At 38.8% G+C, this 15,976-nt stretch overlaps 1 protein-coding gene across 7 annotated transcripts in view; it reads right to left on the reverse strand.

Annotated features, from left to right (window-relative positions):
• NEBL (nebulette) overlaps positions 1 to 15,976 on the reverse strand; it is a 522,125-nt gene that overhangs the window by 350,033 nt on the left and 156,116 nt on the right. For all 7 annotated transcript variants that reach the window (XM_079913284.1, XM_079913283.1, XM_079913279.1 and 4 more), the window contains one exon: positions 7,770 to 7,882. The gene's annotated coding sequence lies outside the window, so the exon portion shown is untranslated. The remainder of the gene's footprint in view (positions 1 to 7,769; positions 7,883 to 15,976) is intronic.

Below are 15,976 nucleotides of genomic sequence, written 5' to 3' on the forward strand. Positions count from 1 at the left end.
CTGTCTTGATTACTGTAGCTTCGGAGTATAGTCTGAAGTCAGGGAGCCTGATTCCTCCAGCTCCGTTTTTTTCCCTCAAGATTGCTTTGGCTATTTGGGGTCTTTTGTGTCTCCATACAAATTTTAAGATTTTTTTGTTCTGTAAAAAATGCCATTGGTAATTTGATAGGGATTGCATTGAATCTGTAGATTGCTTTGGGTAGTATAGTCATTTTCACAATATTGATTCTTTCAATCCAAGAACATGGTATATCTCTCCATCTGTTTGTGTCATCTTTGATTTCTTTCATCAGTGTCTTATAGATTTCTGAGTACAGGTCTTTGACCTCCTTAGGCAGGTTTATTCCTAGGTATTTTATTCTTTTTGTTGTAATGGTGAATGGGATTGTTTCCTTAATTTCTCTTTCTGATTTTTCGTTGTTAGTGTATTGGAGTGCAAGAGATTTCTGTGCATTCATTTTGTATCCTGCAACTTTACCAAATTCACTGATTAGCTCTAGTAGTTTTCTGGTGGCATCTTTAAGATTATCTATATATAGTATCATGTCATCTGCAAACTGTGACAGTTTTACTTCTTCTTTTCCAGTTTGGATTCTTTTTATTTCTTTTTCTTCTCTGATTGCCGTGGCTAGGACTTCCAAAACTATGTTGAATAATAGTGGCAAGAGTGGACATCCTTGTCTTGTTCCTGATCTTAGAGGAAATGCTTTCAGTTTTTCACCACTGAGAATGATGTTTGCTGTGGGTTTGTTGCATATGGCCTCTATTTTGTTGAGGTAGGTTCCTTCTATGCCCACTTTCTGGAGAGTTTTTATCATAAATCAGTGTTGAATTTTGTCAAAAGCTTTTTCTGCGTCTATTGAGATGATCATATGGGTTTTACTCTTCAATTTGTTAATCTGGTGTATCACATTGATTGATTTGCGTATACTGAAGAATCCTTGCATCCCTGGGATAAACCCCACTAGATCATAGTATATGATCCTTTTAATGTGCTGTTGCATTCTGTTTGCTAGTATTTTGTTGAGGACTTTTGCATCTATATTCATTCAGTGGTACTGGTCTGTAATTTTCTTTCTTTGTAGTACTTTGTCTGGTTTTGGTATCAGGGTGATGGTGGTCTCATAGAATGAGTTTGAGAGTGTCCCTTCCTCTGAAATTTTTGGAAGAGTTTGAGAAGGCTGGTGTTAGCTGTCCTCTAAATGTTTGATAGAATTCATCTGTGAAGCCATCTGCTCCTGGACTTTTGTTTGTTGGAGATTTTTAGTCACAGTTTCAGGTTCATTACCTATGATTGGTCTGTTCATATTTTCCATTTCTTCCTGTTTGGTCTTGGAAGGTTATACCTTTCTAAGAATTTGCCTATTTCTTCCAGGTTTTCCATTTTATTGGCACAGAGTTGCTTGTAGTAGTGTCCTGTGATGCTTTGTATTTCTGCAGTGTTTGTTGTAACTTCTCCTTTTTCATTTCTAATTTTATTGATTTGAGTCCCCTCATTTTCTTGATGAGTCTGGCTAACAGTTTATCAATTTCATTTACCTTCTCAAAGAAACAGCTTTTACTTTTATTCATCTTTGCTATAGTTTTCTTTGTTTCTATTTCATTTATTTCTGCCCTAAGCTTCATGATTTCTTTCCTTCTACTAACTTCTGATTTTGTTTGCTCTTCTTTCTCTAGTTACTTTAGATGTAACGTTTGATTGTTTATTTGAGATTTTTCTTGTTTCTTGAGGTAGGATTGTATTGCTATAAACTTCCCTCTTAGAACTGCTTTTGCTGCATCCCATAGGTTTTGGATTGTTGTGTTTTCATTGTCACTTATCTCTAGGTATTTGTTTATTTCCTCTTTGATTTCTTCAGTGATCTCTGGTTATTTAGTAACGTATTGTTTAGCCTCCATGTGTTGGTGTTTTTTCCGTTTTTTTCCCTGTAATTGATTTCTAATCTCATAGTGTTGTGGTCAGAAAAGATACTTGATATGATTTCAATTTTCTTAAATTTACTGAGGCTTGATTTGTGACCTAAGATGTGCTCTATCCAGGAGAATGTTCTGTGAGCACTTGAGAAGAAAGTGTAATCTGCTATTTTTGGATGGAATGTACTATAAATCTCAATCAAATCTATCTGGTCTATTGTGTCATTTGATGCTTGTGTTTCCTTATTAATTTTCTATCTGGATGATCTGTCCATCAGTGTAAGTGAGGTGTTAAAGTCTCCCGCCATTATTGTGTTATTGTCAATTTCCTCTTTTATAGCTGTTAACATTTGCCTTATGTATTGAGGTACTCCTATGTTGGGTGCATATATATTTATAATTGTTATATCTTCTTCTTGGATTGATCCCTTGATCATTGTGTCATGTCCTTCCTTGTCTCTTGTAACATTCTTTGTGTTAAAGTCTATTTTATCTGATATGAGTATTGCTACTCCAGCTTTCTTTTGATTTCCATTTGCATAGAATATCTTTTTCCATGCCCTCACTTTCAGTCTGTATGTGTCCCTAGGTCTGAAGTGACTCTCTTGTAGACAGCATATATATGGGTCTTGTTTTTGTATCCATTCAGCGAGCCTGTGTCTTTTGGTTGGAGCATTTAATCCATTCACATTTAAGGTAATTATTGATATGTATGTTCCTGTTACCATTTTTTTAATTGTTTTGAGTTTGTTTTTGTAGGTCCTTTTCTTCTCTTGTGTTTCCCACTTAGAGAAGTTCCTTTAGCATTTCTTGTAGAGCTGGTTTGGTGGTGCTGAATTCTCTTAGCTTTTGCTTGTCTGTACAGCTTTTGATTTCACCATCGAATCTGAATGAGATCCTTGCCAGGTAGAGTAATCTTGGTTGTAGGTTCTTCCCGTTCATCACTTTAAACAGATCATGCCACTCCCTTCTGGCCTGTAGAGTTTCTGCTAGAAATCAGCTATTAACCTTATGGGAGTTCCCTAACCTTATGGGAGTTCCCTTGTATGTTATTTGTCATTTTTCCCTTGCTGCTTTCAATAATTTTCTTTGTCTTTAGTTTTTGTCAATTTCATTACTATGTGTCTTGGTGTGTTTCTCTTGGGTTTATCCTGCCTGGGACTCTCTGTGCTTCCTGGACTTTGGTGGCTATTTCCTTTCCCATGTTAGGGAAGTTTTCAACTATAATCTCTTCAGATGTTTTCTTGGGTCCTTTCTCTTGCTCTTCTCCTTCTGGGACCCCTATAATTTGAATGTTTGTGCATGTGATGTTGTCCCAGAGGTCTCTTAGGCTGTCTTCATTTCTTTTCATTCTTTTTTTTTTATTCTGTTCGCAGTAATGAATTCCACCCTCTGTCTTCCAGGTCACTTATCCGTTCTTCTGCCTCAGTTATTCTGCTATTGATTCCTTCTAGTGTATTTTTCATTTCAGTTATTGTGTTGTTCATCTCTGTTCTTTAATTCTTCTAGGTGTTTGTTCTTTAATTCTTCTAGGTCTTTGTTAAATATTTCTTGCATCTTCTCGATCTTTGCCTCTATTGTTTTTCCAAGGTCCTGGATCATCTTCACTATCATTATTCTGAATTCTTTTTCTGGAAGGTTGCCTATCTCCACTTCAGTTAATTGTTTTTCTGGGGTTTTAACTTGTTTCTTCATCTGGTACATAGTCCTCTGCCTTTTCATTTTGTCTGTCTTTCTGTGAATGTGGTTTTTATTCCACAGGCTGCAGGATTGTAGTTCTTGTTTCTGCTGTCTGCCCTCTCCATATAGGCTTTTTTAAAATTGGCTTTGCTAGAACTTTTTATAAGGAATCTCAGACTGAACTTTTAAGAGGGCCAGGAAAGCCATACCAAGAGTTTGTCACAGATTTAGGTGAATTCCTCCCCTTTCCAAGTCCCCCAAATTACTTGAGATTCCTGCACCTGTTAGGAGGTGGCCCTCCTAATTTATCTGATAAAGCTGTTGTGAATTTAAGAGTTTCCAATCTCTGGGGAAATCAGGTAGAGAGAAAAGATAAATGTTTCAACTCCTTTTACAAAGGTACAATTTACCAAATTGCTGTAAGTCACAATTACCTTGAGGAGAAGGGTTTCCTTACATGTGGAAAACACAGATTAAAAGCCAGTAATATTTCAGGCAGAAACCATAGAAGTTATAACCATATTCACCAGTTCACTCAGTCCTATGTAACTAATCCTTTTTGTTAACAGTTTTATGAAGCCATCAGGTTTCCCATTAGAATTCTTTAATTCTGGGTAATTTCTTACCCAGTTCAGCAATATGATCTGAAAGGTACCAGAAACCTGAACTTGTCAGAAAGTCCTTTCTATAAATCTTCTTGAATAGGAAGAATTTTTGCAAAGGCATCAGAGTAAAACCATAACTGTCTATGAATGACAAAAGACTTAAGGAGGCACGGTTAAAAATCTGATTACAATGCAATTGACAGACCAACATGGTTACTGCTGTGACAGACAACATTTTAAAATAATAACTAGAATTATGACTGATAACATTTTACCAGGATGTACCAGATTTTTTTGGAATTCCATATAATTTCTAGACTATCTATATTAATAACATTTACCATACAATATAACCTAAGATTTATTACTCATTTGACAACACTTCCAATGTAATTTAATGTACCAAATGAACCCAATTAATTTAACATCTCTCTTTGGGATGTTTTGGGGGCCTTTTGAAGCATCCCAATGTTAGCTAGAGGTCAAAGGACTTGATTAGAATTTGATTTGGGGCTTCCCTGGTGGTGCAGTGGTTGAGAATCCGCCTGTCAATGCAGGGGACGTGGGTTCGATCCCTGGCCCAGGAAGATCCCACATGCCACAGAGCAACTAAGCCCGTGTGCCACAACTAGTGAGCCTGTGCTCTAGAGCCCATGAACCACAACTACTGAGCCCACGTGCCGCAACTACTGAAGCCCGTGCGCCTAGAGCCTGTGCTCCACAATGAGAGAAGCCACAGCAACGAGAAGCCCGCGCGCTGCAACGAAGAGTAGCCCCCGCTCACCGCAACTAGAGAAAGCCTGCACGCAGCAACCAAGACCGAAAACAGCCAAAAATAAATAAATAAAATAAATAAATTTTTAAAAATTAAAAATTTAGCATTAAAAAAAAAGAATTTGATTTTGGAAGTTTGTCAAAATATCAAGAAGGTTTAAAACACTTGGTCAAATAGGATCATAGGTCACTATGAAACAATACTTATTCCCTTAACCAAGGTGACAGTAAAAGATTTCAAAGGCAAATATGGCAAGTTATAACAGATTACAATTTATGGTAAAAGAAACTTTACAATCTGTTATCAAATGCAGATTCACAGCCTAAGAAAACTTTGTCCTCTTAACAGACAGAAAAACCAAATTCAGGTTTTGCACCAGCTTACTATAAAAATTCATTTACTCAATTAAATTTATTCTAAACTTAGCCAATCCTGATCATGCACAAAACTCTTTTCTAAGGGTTCCCTTTCCATAAACCTTCCATCACTTTCTGTATGCATGTTAATGTGTTCCTTATTTTTTTCCATCCACAAACAACCAGCTCTAGGACAAAACTCTTTCTTTTCCCTTAACAAAATGCAGTTCCATTCCTCATACCTTCTTTAATTAAAAGCACACATCCTACTTTGCTACTGTATACCAAAATGTTTCCTTTATTATTTCTAGTAGCTTTAATTATGTATTTAAATTAGAATCGTCAACTCCTAAAAACCTTACTTTCTAGTGAAAACTAAGAAGTAAGCAATTACGAACTATGTCTTACATTAGCATTTTGTAGACTGGCAAACATAAATACCAATAATAATTTCTATAAACATGTGCTTTCTAATAGAAAATATCTCAGTGTGGCACCAAACATATTTATTAATATAATAATCCTAAATATCATTAGTTTCTCTGTAAAAGGAAGGGAATGTTCAGTAATTAATGTTTTAATATCTTATTTTATTTGAGAATGATCTAGCTATTCAATAAATTTCCATTTAACTTAATTTAGCAGAACTCTAAAATTTCAAGTTACCAAATATCTGGAGGGATTTTTTTTTGGCCATGACTCATGGCGTGCAGGATCCTAGTTCCCCAACCAGGGGTTGAACCCATGCTCCCTGCAGTGGAAGCATGAAGTCTTAACCACTGGACAACCAGGGAAGTCTGTGGAGGGAATATTTTTAAGTAGACATTCCTAAAATATAACTATTCCTAAAGAGTTCTTATCTCATTTACATTTAATTTACTTATAAAAAATTTCATTGTATCAAGTTATTTTTCTTGCTGACAAATTTGCAAGACATATAATAAGATCCCATTTGACTTCTATTAAACCTAGGTAAAATAAAGGTAGCATACTTAATGTTGATTATTTTAAAGACATGCCTATTAAATCAACAAGCTTTAACTTTAATATCTGGTATTAATTTAACACTGAATATTTCCCTGTTCACGTGAACCTGAAATTCATTCTGGTCAGTTTCCTTTTATATTTCTGAGAATTTATATCAGTGCTTAATTTTCCTTAAGCCAATTAAGTAGAACTCAATTACAAATTAATTTTGATAATACCATCCAAAGGTAAAGACATATACATAATGCACACGTGTAGACAGATAGAACCAGAGATGTCATGGCTACATTTTCTAAACTTAGTCAAGGATCAAGTAGTACAATATAAAACTCACTAGTTTATAACAGTTGGAATAAGTTAAATTTCAAAAGGCCTTTTCCCCCTTTTTCCCTCTGTCTCAGGAATTAGAGATGATCTAGATAAGATAAGTGGTCCTGAGAACCCTGGTCTCAAGGTGCAGGGAAAGAAAAGCAAGTTCTTCTAGAAGGATTTGTTCCCTCAGGATCAGAATTCTGGAGAAAAAAAATTATTTTCAAGCCTGTTTTCTCTAACAACTGCAAATGCAATAAAATAGCCCATTTTGTCCATTTTCAGGGCAAAATTTTCCTTTAATTTCCAATTAAGTGAGTACTTGTAAGTATAAGTTTTGTACATACATAAACCTGGCTGGGGTGTTAGTCAGAGGCTAGCTTTCTGACACCCCTCACTTCCCTGTTTGAGGTCTCTATTTCCCATTTTAAAGCTGAATTTAAAGATGAAATTGTGTGGTGGGCCAGCGTGCTGCTTGTGAGTTAACTCCTCTAAGCATCACTCTAGAGTCATTTCAGCCCTCTTTTGGGGCTCAGTTCTTCCTTCGGTGGTCTAAGACCACAGTGGGTGCTCAGAGCACTGAATGGCCAGTTCTTCTGCGTGACCTCTGGTTGAGCAAGTCTTTCAATTAATGAGCGGGTTTCCCTATGGGACCACTGCACAGAATGAGGACTCTGCCTTCACTGTTCCCATAAATTTCTCAGTTGCCTAAGAAAGCTGTAATTGGTAATTGACCAGGAGGAGTCTAGTCCTTCTTCTTCAGAGCAAAGGTTTCACGTAATACCTTCACTTTTATTCCAACAAATCTTGTTAAGGCAGCCAAACTGAGGAAAGGCATCAGAGCAGCCTCTTACCTAACCACTCAGCCCAGACCACTCAGTGTCTTTCAACTCAGCAAACCCCAGTGTCTTTCAAGCAGTCCCCGCCCCCAGAATCTTTCAACGGTGTGGGTATTTCCCCATTGTCTCAACCAGCACCCCCGTCAGGCATCTTTCAATTGGACGGACATTTGCTGGGTATCTTTCAAACTGCCCCCCACCCCCGTATCCTTCAACTGAGGGACCAGGTACTTATTATATACCACCAAATAAAACTCAGGATCAACAACCAATACAGGAGATCTGAGAACCAGGAGAGACTCACCCAAATTCCTCTGGATTCTCTGCGGAGGTGGATGGGCCCAAGGGCTTCTGCTGGTGCCAAGGCTCTGGTTCTTCGCAGAGTTCAGGCAAAGCAGAGAAGTCTGCTCTGGGTCCCTTTGTTGGTGTCAAAACCATCAATGGAAAAAAAATGGACAACGTGAGAGTTGTGAGTTAAGTTTTATTCAGGGCAAAATGAGGACTGTAGCCTGGGATACAGCCTCTCAGATAGCTCTGAGGAACTGCTCCAGAGAGGTAGGGGGGAAAGTCAGTATTGTATATGACTTTAGTGATGGGGGTATGTGCAGTCAAGCATGCATTTTGGCAGAGGCTAGCTGCTAGTCACAAGGAGCAGACGCCTCCATTAATGATTTTAGCACTTTTCTAGATAGGAGAAGATGCAAGAATGTGGGCTCATAAAATCTTCTCTTGAAAATATCTGTCTGGAGACCTGTTCTGCCAGTTTTTCCCAGAGCACAGAGGGCCTCATTCCTGATCTCTGCCCTGAACTCCTTTCAGGGTGTGTTGAAAGTCAGCAAATGCAGTGGCTACTGACCTCATCCTTGTAGAGGCTGATGGCAAGAGACAATTTTTATTTGACACCTTATAGTAAGTTCTTATACTTTTTACACCAAGGCTCTGACTCACTAATTAGCACCAATTGTGAACTTCAAAGGAAAGCAGAATTCTAACCTGCTTGGCAAGAATTGCAAGTATGTTCAATGACAAAATTAAGAGATCATCCTCCTCTTAATATACACAAAAGCAAATAAAATTTAACAATCTTAAAGTTATATCAAATTATTTGGTTTAGGGCAATTGATGAAGGGTCATTTTAAGTATTAAAAAAGACTAGGGTTAGCGTAGGTTGGTTAAAATTCTGTGTGGACTTAACAGAAAAGTGCGAGTGGGAAGGGGCTGGAAAGTTTCTAAAGCTCAGAGCTATTTTAGTGAGGAAAGAAGACATTAACTCTAAAAATTATGAAAAATGAAGGTGGTGCTTCCTTTAGATTCTGGTTACATGAAAAAGAGAGCTACTCAAATAGTCTCAATGAGAGGAAACTCATAATGATGTTCTGTAAGCTATCTAGTCTGTGGTATTTCAGTTATAGCAGCCGTATCAGACTAAGACACCTGTCGTTGGGATAAATCAGCTGATCTCCACAGGTCTGTTTCTCCCTGTCATTACCAACTTGCTTACTGTCACTCTTATCTTGTCCATCTTACATGCTTCTCCATAGATAGGTTTCCCTGCTCACAAATCCTGTTTACTCATACTGTTTTCCTTATAAGTGTGGCTTCCCACAGCCACACATGGCCTCGATTGCTTCCCTTAGCATCTTTTCATCTTCATGTCCTACAAATAACAGCCTTATTCTTTCCTAATTCCAGATCAGAAAAACATGCTGATGGGCCCAGCTCATGGTTTCATATCTCTGGCTCATTGGTCTCCCTGTTGGTTGTCCCAGAGTCAGGTCCAAGCAGCTCTGGAGGAAGTGGGGCGGGGGCTTAGACAAGATCACGTGGGGCATGGGGACCTGGTAGTAGGCATTTAGTGGCCTGACCCATCAAGAATACTAAGGGAAGCTCAAGAACAAAAATGAGAGAAGGGCTAGGCTCATTTTTTAAATCTGGATATCATTATAGACCAAAATCTATCCACGGATAAGATGTGGCTACGGGGGTTTTTCTCCCTTTTAAATTAAATTTAAAATAAATTAGCAGAAGTATATATATATATTTTTTTCTTGTCTTTAAGACATACTATTCCCGTTTCTAAGGAGCAAAAGTAAATAAGAACAAAGAAGTCATAATGGCGTCAAAAGAAAGCTCTGAGCCCTTAGCGTTTGGAAAATGGCAAGTTCTGAGCAAGCATTCAAAGAAAGACTTGTACGTGTGCTGCCCAAGAGAAACAGAGCGAGAGCCACAGATGTGAGCCACATGTGCAATTTCAAGTTACCTAGTAGCTACATTTTAAAAAGTAATAAGGAACAAGTGGAAGATATTCTAGTAATTTATTTTATTTAACCTAATTTATCCAAAATATTATTACTTCAACACGTGATCGATATTTTTTTAATTAATGATATTTTTAAAAATTAATTCTTCCTTTTCACACGAAGACCTCGAAAGCCAGTGTGTTTTACACCTACAGCACCTCTTGCTGTGGACCAGCCACGTTTCACATGCTTAATAGCCACTGGTGGCCACTTGGAGAGCATAATACTTGTTCAACCTAAGACAGAAAGCAGGTAGCACGAAAAGGGTCAGGTCAAAGAATGGGGCAGGGGTGAGTGCTTACTTGGTCTTAAGGGCTCCCCTCGGTAGTGATTAAACCCGGGATAGCACCACCCTCTGCTGACGTCAACCTGGGGACAAGCAGCCTGGAAAAGGCTGCGAGGGCAGGTGCAGGTGAGTGAGAGGAAGGTAAGAAGAGCACAGAAGATGGAGAAGGAAGAAATAAAGTGAAAGGGAAGGAAGGAAAGATGGGAAAGTAAACCGCGATGGAAGAGGCTCGTGTGGCAACCACAGTGCACGAGGGAGCTTGAACAGCATCAGGAAGGGCACCGTGATGCGTGGGAGGGAGCTTCTGCGCAGGAACTTCCGACCGGGATTACAGACGCAAACAAAGAAAAAAGGGCCCGCGAAACTCTGGGAGGCCGGCGTGCTGCTCTGAACCACAACGGGGCTGAAGTCACCAGGCCCAGAAATGCAGTTCATAAAAATCAAATGCCTGGAAAAATCAACAGAGAGGCATCAAGGGCAAATGCCATTTACGTAGTTGACAAAAGCAGAATATGTTTTGCTTTATATGAACAAATCAATTCCGTTGATTAATGTACTTGAGCTCCTGGTAATGAGCTCCATGGGAAGGCTTCGCATAAGGAGAAAATAATTGCTGGGCAGGATTTTCATGAGTGAAGAAATAAAGACCTCTTCTAATGGAAACTGAGCTAGCAGTTCAAGTAATCAACACTTTTTTCTTTCATTTTTACTTGGTCATCATTATGATTTTTCAGTGGACTACAGGTTCAAGCTCATCAGAATAGCTTTTCCTGTTGGAAACACTGCAGCAAAAGACGTCTTGTGGCAAAACTACATCCGAAGCAACCCACGCTGATGCAAAGGTGCTGAGATCTCAGGGAAAGTTCGGGAAGGTGGTTTCCCTTTTCATTTACAATGACTCACCAAACAAATAAGTCTGCTCTTAACCATTTTTACAACGAGGTTCAGACCGTGCGAGGTTCAGACCGTGACCATTAGCAGTAGGTACCAGAGCAAGTAAGTGCTCTTCAGCGTGAGTGATGTAAACGAAATGAAATGAATGGAACTGACCACATGGAGATGGCAGAAGGAAAGCACCTTCCTTATATAAAAAAGAAAGCTGAGCCCCTCCTGCTGCTGCTACAGCAGCTTCGTCCAATAAAAACAGGTATTAAAGCTCAAACAAAACAAAACAGAGACTTAATGCTGTAACGGAGTACCTTGTAAAAATTAAAGTGAAAAGGTAAAACATAATGTTAAAGAGTGTTTAATGGCATGAAAAGATGTTCCTGATGTTTTGTTAAGCAAAAAAAGCGGGTTATAAAAACATATGTTCACTATGATCTCATTTTTGTTCATTTTATATAGGTAAATGTGCACAGAAAATGCTGGACTGGTATATACTAAAACGTCCGCCCGCAGCTGTGGGATTATAGCTGGTTTACATTTTCCTTTCCATCTATATTTCGCAAATATTGTACAAATTTTCTACAATAAATATTATTTTAACAAGAAAACTCTTCCATAAAGCATAAAGGTGCTTTGTTTTTGAGGCCGCTGCCTAGCATTATTCCGGGTCCCCCGGCTCTACCCCACCAGTTCAAACTGGCAGCTCCACTTGTCACTCAAATGGGCCCTCATTTGCTCCCTTAGAGAAAAGTGGAACCAAGAGGAAGTAATGATCAGTTTTCAGGACAGATTTTAGGGTGTGGGCTTTTGTTTCGTTCACATTTTAAAGAATGTGTCTAGTAACACCCAAGCTTCTCATCCCACAGGCCCTGTTCCAGCTGCTAACAAGAGCCCAAGGGTGTGGAGAGGTCACCAGCTCCCAGAGAGACTGCTAAAACCCCGGGTCAAAAGCTGATGGGGGAGAAATACAGGTCCTTGAAACTCCCGATGGTCAGGGAATGAAGGAGGGTGGGTCTCCTCAAAGTTAACCACCAACCTAAACATACAGAATTTCAACTTCTCTTTCTGCTCCATTGTCCTCAGACCCTACAACACATAAATAGCTTTCATAAAAATTCCAGCGGTATATGCAATAGATTTTGCTATTTGGAAAATTCTCATGTCTGGCCTGTGTAGGCCTTTCATTTTGTCTTTTTTTCTTTTTTTTTTACTTTTCAACATTTTAGCTGAAAATGGAAAATTCAATTATATTTCTGATGCTGCTTGAATTCCCAGGGAAACTCGCTAGAGGCATCAGAGATTTGGTCTACGGTGGCTTCTGTTTCTGGTGAGTGAACTGTTGTTTTGTAATTCCCATTTGCATCTCTCTACATTCCCATTATTTAATAAAACAGTGAAGCAAAAGTGACTTTAAAATCTTAACACTTCTGATAAAAATTAGTGCACACTTTTAAAACTTAAAAATGTGTCTTTATACATAAAAAGACATTAGAGATATACTGAACGTAAAATGTAAAAGCAGACAAAACAGAACATCCTTAATAATGCCCTTTAAAAATTGTTTATGTCTATATGCATCAGAAGAATCTGAAAGGGTGTTTATCAAGGTATTGACAATGGTTGTTGCTGAATGGTAGACTTTTTTCTTGCCTCTCTCTCTCACACACACATTTTTGATGTATGTTCTAACTTTCTATATGCATATGTCATGTAGTATTTTTACTTAATGAAATAAACACAGTTCAAATTGTATCAGATTATCACCTATATTATGTCTACACATAGTAGATACTTAAACATTTTTTTCTAATTCTGTCAGAAAAGAATCATAGGTAGCATTAACTGAGTATTTATCATGTGCCAGGCACTGTACTAAAGGTTTTTTATATATTATCTCATTTAAACCCTACAACAACACTATGAGGTTGGTACTATTATTCTACCCTTTCAAATGATGATTAAGACAGAGGGAGTTTAAGAAATAGGAGAGGGACTTCCCTGGTGGCACAGTGGTTGAGAATCTGCCTGCCAATGCAGGGGACACAGGTTCAATCCCTGGTCCGGGAAGATCCCACATGCTGCAGAGCAACTAAGCCCACATACCTCAACTACTGAGCCTGTGTGTGGCAACTACTGAAGCCCGCGCACCTAGAGCCCATGCTCCACAACAAGAGAAGCCACCACAATAAGAAGCCACGCACCACAACGAAGAGTAGCCCTCCTCTCACCGCAACTAGAGAAAGCCTGCGCACAGCAACGAAGACCCAATGCAGCCAAAAAAAAAAAAAGAAATAAGAGAAAGTCCCAGAACACTAGACAGTCTGGCTGCAGCCCTTGCTTTTAATCACCCCACTAGGGAGTGGCTTTGATTATAAAAATCAAGTATTTTTTATTATAAAAATCAAAAAAAGATTTTCAATACATTTGGGTTAATAACCACCATATCTGTAACTGTTTGCTATTCGTTGCCTTTGTTCTGAGTTCCTTTTTTGTCTTTCACTCTTTTCTCTTTTGAGCATTTCATATGATTCCATTGTTTTCTCCTCTCCTAGCATATCAGTTATACTTTCTACAACCTTTTTTTAGTGGTTGCCCTTGAGTTTGCATCATACATTTACAACTAACCCAGATCCTCTTTCAAATAACATTATACCACTTCTCGGGTAGTGCAAACAACTTACAACAGAGAATTCCCAGTTCTTCCCCTCTACCCCTTATAACATTGCTGTCAGTCATTTTACTCATCCATAAATTAAACTCACTGAATACACTGTTGCTGTTATTATTTTGAACAAACTGTTATGTGTTAGATCAACTGAGAACAAGAAAAATAAATGTTTTATTTTAGTTTCCTTTATTCCTTCTCTAACACTTTTCCTTTTTTATTTAGACCTGAGTTTCTGAAATATATATCGGTTTCCTTCTTTCTACAGAACTTCTTTTAATATTTTTTGCAAGGCAGGTCCACTGGCAACAAACTTCCTCAATCTCTGACTGTCTGAAAAAGTCCTTCTCCTTCGCTTTTGAAGGATACTTTCACTGGATACAGAATCCTAGGTTGCTGGGGTTTTCTTCTGACAGTTTAAATGTTTCACTCCACTCTCTTTTCTGTTTGCATGGTTTCTGAAGAGATTTCCAATGGGACTCTTATTTTTGTTCCTCTATAGGTAAGGTGTTTTTCTCCTCTGGCTTCTTTCAGGATTTCTCTTTGTCTTCAACTTTCTGCAGTTTGAATATAATATGCCTAGATACGGGGTTTTTTGCCATTTACCCTGCTTGGTGTTCTCTGAGCTTCCTGGATCTGTGGTTTGCCATCTGACAGTATTTGGGGAAATTCTCAGTCATTATTGCTTCAAATATTGCTTCTGTTTCATTCTTTTTCTTTTCTTGCTGGTACTCCCATTACACATATGTTATGTGTTTTGTAGTGGTCCCAGAGTTCTTGGATATTTTGTTTTGTCTATTTCATTTTTTTTCTCTTTGAACTTCTGTTTTAGAAGATTCTATCAACATTTCTTCAAACTCACTGATTCCTTCTTCAGCCACAGGTGTCAGAGGTTGAAACTTTCCCTGATGTCCTTGTTTTGTCTCCCCTGTTGTCTTTGGGTTTCCCTAGAGACTTCTTAAATAAGGTCTGAGAGGTACACTTCTTTCAGTAGCATTCCCCTGTTATTATAGAAGTCCTATTGATGTGATGGTAAGGTATGGGGGAGGGGAAGCATGCTCTAGTCCCATGATTAGGTCTCAGTCTTTTAGTGAGCTTCTGCTCTTCGGCTGTGACCATCCCAAGTATTTCTCATATTCCCCTACCTCCCCTTACATTACTTAGACGTAATATAAGTCATCTAGAGTAAGCTGAAGTTGAGTTTTTCCCTTCCTCGGGGAAATTAGGCTCTGGTAAAGCAGAGCCAGGTCTTCAGGTCTTATTAAGAAGAACAGAATGCTCTGGCTTATTCCAAAATGGCCCCTTTTCCCCTCCCCTACCAGAAGCAGAAGGAGATTTTTCTCTGATCTTCACTGTGAGAACCTGGTAGGGTTCCTGGAGGTAAAACTCACAGAAGTTTGGGGCCCTCCTAAGACAAGGTCCTCCTGAAGTTTTTAACTCTCGGCCAAGTCCCCACTGAGCCCCCAGCGATTCATCAATTACAGTTTCTGTTCACAAGCATCTGCTCTGGTAAGTTGTAATTATCTGTATCTGCCTATTTGTCTCTCCAACTTCAGGAACAGTGGTTTGCCCTGTGATGTCAATTCTCTGATGAATCTAAGAAGAGCTGTCGATTTTAGTTTGTTCGGCTTTCTTCTTGTTGTGTGGACAGGAGTGATGACGTTCTAGCTCCTTACATGCCCAACTGGAAACTGGAAGTTGTCGTGTAAGACTTTCCATGGCTTTCTCCTGTCCTTCTCCATGACCAGAGAGCACATATGTGATCTGAAACTTTAAGAAAATCCCAGTGCCTCAGCATCATTGTCACAAGTGTGGTATAAAAATAGTTGTCATTTCTAGCTAAGACGTGTCACAGTTTGGGAATTTGTATTCCTTATATGATTTACAAATCTATTTCTTCTCCAAGTTTAATGTATGTTATAATAGCAATGCACGTAAAATGTAATAGCTGCAAAATATTTATGAAATTAAAACGTGTTTGGTGGGGGCTTCCCTGGTGGCGCAGTGGTTGAGAGTCCGCCTGCCGATGCAGGGGACATGGGTTCGTGCCCCGGTCCGGGAAGATCCCACATGCCGCGGAGCGGCTGGGCCCATGAGCCATGGCCGCTGAGCCCGCGCATCTGGAGCCTGTGCTCCGCAGCGGGAGAGACCACAAGAGTGAGAGGCCCGCGTACCAAAAAAAATTTTTTAAAAAACGTGTTTGGTGGATACGTAATGAATTTTTAATTATTCATACAAGTGGAGAGATAACAGAGAAGCTCAAAATTACTGTTTTAGAGGAGATATTCTGGCATCTGTATTTTAGCAGGGTACGTGAGATTTTTCTGAAGATTTAGAACAGTCATAAAAATGTTGAAAATATACTGTAAAGA

Source organism: Stenella coeruleoalba, assembly GCF_951394435.1.
Source record: "Stenella coeruleoalba genome assembly, chromosome: 2".
NCBI classification, from domain to species: Eukaryota; Metazoa; Chordata; class Mammalia; order Artiodactyla; family Delphinidae; genus Stenella; species Stenella coeruleoalba.